The following is a 6784-nucleotide window of genomic DNA, read 5'->3' on the forward strand; positions in this document are numbered from 1 at the left end:
TTTGCTAGCCACTAGAGTATAGTTTTAAAGAGGTGCAGCTATTTTGTCTTTTAACCTTTAGTTTGTTGTATGTCAAGTCCTCACTATATGTTGAAAATATAACATACTATACGATTAACTATAAAATTTATTATATTATTGTGAGTACTAATTATGGGCCTCTAAATCCACACACACTTCAGCATGATCATTATTTGTCAGTAACATCCAGAAATGAACATGAGGTTGTCCATTCGGTATGTCTATAGATGGTGATTTGTTGCCTTCTAACTAGACAAGGTTTTACTATTCACTCTCAAAATTGACAGCTTAGTAACTAGGCCAAACTAGTATGAAGGATTTATGAATGAAAATGCAATCTAATCTATGTTTTTGATGTTTTTAAAATGCAAAGATTATGAATGAATCTAGCTGATTTTCAAATTAATCTAAGAATAATGGAAAGAAAGTTAAGCTAAATGAATGCATTTTAGTCTAAATGATGAGCATATAAAGAAAAGGATATTCAAATTCAAAGCACTTGAGTGATCAATCTAACAATAAATTGATACTCTTCTTGTGCATCCTTTTTAAATGAGAGGTCGGTGGTCCCTTTTATAGAATCTTTGACCCAATCAATGGTCAAGATTAAATTGAGTGTATGGTTCAGATTAGATTTGAGATTAAGTCCTCCATTTTTGATGGATTTGAATGAGATGAAATAGGAGATAACATTGATCCATTCAAATATATGCTCATAATTATTTTTCTAATTAATTAAATAATTATTCTCAACAATTATGATGAGCATATTTGATTTAATCAATATATTTAATTCTTTTTTCATATGAGATGAATTAGGAAAGAATATTGATTCATTCAAACATGACATCATAATAGAATATTCTAATTAATTAAATAATTAATTTCAACACTTATAATATATATTTAATTAGACTCCATTTTTTCCATTGGTCTTTAGCCAGAAAGCCTTCTTGTTTGGAGAAATCCTTCTCACCTATCCCAATCTACCTAAAATCTCATTAATATGGAGATGAGAGTTAATACTAGTGATAACCATGATTGTTAATACTCTAGTTATGTTTCTCCTAGTCTTAGCTGCTAAGGTCTCCCTTTCCTTGGTGCCAAGGATTTATATTTCAAAAAATTAATGGTCTAATTCTACTTATGTTTCTCCCAGTCTTAGCTGCTAAGGTCTCCCTTTCCTTGGAGCCAAGGATTTTTATTTTGAAAAGTAACAGTCTAATTTTACTTTTTGGATGATGAGCTAGCCCCAAGTTATAGGGACAAATGAGATGGCACCATGGCATCTGCTAGACAATATTTGTATCTACCTTGTCCATGTAAACTTCATCATGTGAAGTAATTAGTATACAGAAGTGGGTTGGAGGGGCCCCATTGCTCATCTCAGTTTCATGAGAAAAGTTTGGGCTTGGTGTTTCTACCATCATAGTGACCACCTAGCAAATATCTAGAATGTCTACTGCCATTTGTACAACTATTGGCAACTTGGGTTTTCCCCTTACAAGATTTACCTAATTATGGTAAGATTTAGCATCATAAAAAGAAATGGCCGACACTCTCAAGCATGTGGCATTAATTTCACTTACCACCTGTTATCATGATTTCTATTTCTAGGATTAGGGTTAGTAAATGTGGTGTCATATATGAGTCTAGATTGCCTTTAAGGAACTTCTCTTCTCATCTATTCCTTTGTGTACACCTAGGTAGGCATTTAAAAGAAATCCAATGCATTCATTCATATTAGGTGATTAGGAAAGGGAGGGTATGCATTTCCCATATGAGAAGAAAGTTTTTTAGGAAAATTGAATTCTACGATCAAGTATTTCAAGCATGATTCATATAAAAGAAGAGATCACATTGCATTCAGAATAGATGGTGACCAAAAAAAATTGGATCAAAGCTCAGGACCAATGTGTAGATCATAGGAACATCATGGAAACTAGAGAAGTCAAATTGAATGCTAGGGAAGCAGATATATCTTTAGAAATGGTGAAAGAACCTAGTCAAAGGTGGTTTGACTCTCTTTTAAATTTAGTTGATAAATCTTCACATGTCCACATTGCAAAGTTGACAAGTCAAATGGATTAGAGGTTAAGTTCACATTGTTAGATGAATATTAGCTCAATAGGTGGTTTTTTAAGAAGGAATTAAAAGAGTTTAAGGATGACATCTCTCTAGCCATTGGATCTCAAATGATCAATGTTCAACATTTTCCCACTTTTAAAAGATGCATGAAGTTTAGCTAATACAAGAAAGTGAGCATATGAAATATGGATTGGTGGACTCACATTGTAGAAGACTCAAGATTGCAAGGTCATCTAGAGTTAAGACTCACCTTTGGTTAGAGTTGTGAAGAAGTGGAAAGCTAAAAATCACATGTTCACAGGATGTTCAAATTAACTCAAGGTCAAAGTCATGATGATGTGAAAGCATGTTATCATATTGTCGTAGAGTTATAGATGAGTTAGGATTTCTATAGTTGCAAAACTATGAAAAGTAACCTGAAATAGTTAAGATAAATATCGTCACAACATTGTAGGCTAGAAGACATTCAATACATTCTAGGTTGTGGAGAGGCAACAAAATTTGATAATTAAGGAAATAAGTTTTCATAGTGTCACATGGTTAGGTCATAAGCAGAGATTATGAGTTGTGAAAATACAAAAGAAACATGAAGGTTAGTGCTAAATAATCATCACATGATTGAAACATTAAGTGCTAGATCAATATGAACAACTCCAAAAGTGCAAAACAAGTAATTTCTTGATCCCAAGCTTAACTAGTTAATTAAGGATAACAATTGCCAAGCTACAAGATGTGAGAGATGACTACTAGGTGCATGATCACAGGTTAGCACTAACCATTGGAAGTTTAAGTTACGATGATGCATAGAAGAAATAATAGGACACATGGAGCATTTGGACCAACAAAGCAAAACAAAGAGTTAAACATCTTCTTTTCCTAGCCGTCAGATCTTAAAGATCAACGATCATCACAAAATCACACATGATTGAAGCTTGTTTGGAGATAACATTATGAAGATGTAAGATGCATTGAAGGTTAATTTGAGTAGTCATCATGTCATTGCAACATTAAGTTCTAGGTTAATATGAAAGGTGGAAAGGGAGCAATAAAGTATAAAAGAAGTGATCGCATTGACACATGTAAACACATAGTTAAAGATTTTTGAGTTGCAAAGCTGTGAAAACTAGTCATCGCATCATGGCATCGCATGAAGATATCAGAAGAATGATAGTCACAAAGTAGTGAAAGGTCAATCATCACATGATCACAGGCTAGAATATATTTGAAACATTTTAAGTTGCAACCTAGTGAATATAGTAATAGTAAAACCTTAATGATCATCACACCATCGCATCAAGTAAAGGCATTGTATGAATGACAATTGTGAAGATGTGACATGAAGAGAAGAAACACATTCAACCGTTAGATTTTGAAAGATCAATGATGCTCACTTACCTTCTTTTCAAAGATGCATCAAAGATAACTGATGTAGGAATATGAGAATCTAACAAGTATACACAAAGGGAATCACATTGCAAAGTGAAAGAAAGAGTTAAGATATTCAACTCTTAGATGTTAGATCTTAAGAGATCAATGCTTATCACAAGTTTGCAAGTGATTAAAGATAACCCAAAGTTAACTAGACAAAGATATGAAAGACTTTATTTGCAAGGTCACGGGTGGTTAGAGGTAATACTGAGTTAACATGGCAAAGCTATGAAAACTTGTGATCACATCATCACAATGGGGTGGAGCTGACTCAAGGTCAATGTTGCAATAATGAAATTGATGATCAAATGAAAAAATATATTGAAGGAAGTGACATTTTGACAAGATGATAAAGCATTAACCATGATAGTTAGGGATCTGAGTTTTTACATCATTACAAAGGATTAAGTGTAATCTTGAGTCAACATAGTGAAACAATGAGTATCGATCATCGCTTAATCACATCAAATAAAGAGATTGAAGGAGTATTAAGGTAAAGATGATAAGGTTTATTATGTTTTAATCATGATCATTGAAGATCAAATTGATAATGAGAATTCAAAATTGTAGTGACTATTAGAATATGAATTATATGGACTTGGCACCAAACAACATAATATGAAGAAAATAAATATTTCTAAAAGATTCCTAAGGTTTCTTGAAGATGAACAATCATTGTATGTTTTCAGAAGTGTCATGGAGTCAAAATCATCAATGGAGAAGATGCCATGTGTTCCTTCCATGCTACAAATTAGATATTTTCATGTTTTATTCTTAATTTCTTTCTAGTGAATCACTATTGCTCTTCCAGAACTAAGAAATAATAGAAAACTATAAATGTATTTTCTTTGATAATATAATGGTCAAAAAACTTGATAGTGAATTGGCTTTGTAATTCCATTTACCCTATTTTTTTGTCATATTTTTTTTCCCATTCATAGATTAGTTTTTCATTAAGAGTTGAAGGACAATTATATGTGATTCTATGATAACTATGTGGATTCCATTTCACTATGGTATTTATAGTATAAGTAATTCCATTTTCTTTTTCATAGGTAATTTTGCTTCTCCTCTTATTGGTTTCATGGCATATTAGATAGTTTCAATGTGAATTGAAGGATAAGTGTAAATGAATCTATTAGTAACTTGTTGGATTCCATCTCATTCAGGATTGATAATTAAAGTAATTCCATTTTCCCTCATATGAATTTCTTCTTTTCCTCTTTTGCATTTAGACAATTAATCTACATTTAGAATAGGAGTCAGAGTCAGAAAATCTCAAGATAATCTATTGCAGTTATTCCATTGGGTGTGATCGATTGTCCAAATCTATTTTGCCTAAATTGTTTGTGTCTAGAAACAATTTGGTTATCCTTTACTACTCTCAGTTTAAGAGCTTATCCTATCAAAACTTCTAATCTAAGAAAGACATATTTATTGTACATCATTGCAAGTATTAAGGGATTTGTACCTTGTAATTTAGAGGGAAAAAAATAATATATACACTAACCCATTTGTTGATAACATCATTTTGTATCTCCAAAACATGGGGCACTAAATAGTCAAGATTATAAAATCTAATGGAGAACAAAATGTTAACCAACAGTTTTTGGTGACTCTACTGGGGAGAATTCAAATGAAAGCTCTAAATAATTTTCCTTCATATTAATTTGCACTCTAATTCCACACATATTTTGAGTTGTAAGAAAGGTCTTGTGGAAGTTAGGTGTTTTTTATAAGAACCTGATGCCAGTTTTACAACCTCAACCTACTAGAAAGAAGAAAGCTAATTCAAAGTTGAAGACTAGTAAAGTTTCCTTGATCATAAGGGTTAAGGTAAACTTAAAACACCATTTTCAAAAAAGGTTTGATACATCCCGGATTCCAAGTTTACCAGGAGTGCCAAAGAATGTGGAAGGATTGACCCAATATATGAAGAACTCAAGAAGGCCAACTTTCATGTTCTAGAAGATATTTGTAGAAGAGGAAGAACAAATGCAAGTGAATCTATAGCTAAATAACTCCAAGATACTATAGTTTCTCCTACTAGAATAAAGAGAAGTCAATAATCTTCTCCTCCTATTATTAGGTCCTCTATTCCTCCTATTTTTTATGCTTTCCTGTTAATTGGTGCAACACTTCTTATTTCTATTACTTTCCAAACAAATCAGATCATTATACCAGTAGCTATGGCAACCCCTTGGGAAAATGAAATTAGTCCTCTTGCCCTTACAACTATTCATGATTTTCCAAGAGCATCAAGGAATAAATTCCCAAGATTTAATGGTGATGACACCATCTTTGCAGAACCACACGTAAGTGCTTTCCATAAAGCTTGTGGTGTGGTAAATCTTCAACATGAGGATGTGGCTGTTAGAATGTTTGTAGACACCCTTGTAGATAATATTTTTGATTGGTTGCAAGATTTACCTATAGGTTGCATCACAAATTGGAATAGTATGAAACAAAAGGCACGAAGAATGCTACAAAAGTATAGAGGATGCACAAGTATTTTTCTACAATTAGTACAAATAAAGAAAGAACCTTCAATTTCTACAAGAGATTTTAATGCAAATTTTAATAAACTCATCAAGAGAATACCTAATCCAAGTGCACCAATAGATGATAAAATTAGAAGAGAAAATGTAGCCAATTTACAAGTTGCTCAGACACTAGCTGTGGAGATAGAAGATGAAATGATAGCCTTTGGTAAGTGGAAAAGAGAATGTCAATCTAGAACCATAGGTAATGCAGTTAACACTTCAAATAATATAGATGCCATGCCCCAAAATTTTTTTAATGAGGTTATTTCATTAAAGAAACAAATCAATAGGCCTACTCATTCTTTTCATCAACCTTATTAAGAAGGTTCTAGACATCTAAATGGAAGTAAGACCTTGCAAATACCACTTACTCAATAGAGGTTAGCAATTGAAGCTCTTCCAAAGAGACAAACTATGTGTGCTTTTCACTTAAGGGAAGATCATTATGGGGATACATGTGCTGATATGATTAGATATAAGCATATGGTGGAAAATAAAGAACAAACAATTGAATATCCTGAAAGTGAGTATGATCATGCTCCTTGTGGTGACTCTGATTTTTTTTCTTGGAGTATGAATTAGATTCAAAGATAGGAGGTGATTATTTTACAACTCTAGATGGACTTCAACTGATAGTCATGACCAGAGGTTAGAAGAATAGAAATCAATCTCCCAATGAAGTGCCTACTAAAGATCATAAACCA

This window comes from Cupressus sempervirens, chromosome 10, assembly GCF_028749045.1.
Source record: "Cupressus sempervirens isolate cs-2001-9-10 chromosome 10, ASM2874904v1, whole genome shotgun sequence".
Taxonomy (NCBI): domain Eukaryota; kingdom Viridiplantae; phylum Streptophyta; class Pinopsida; order Cupressales; family Cupressaceae; genus Cupressus; species Cupressus sempervirens.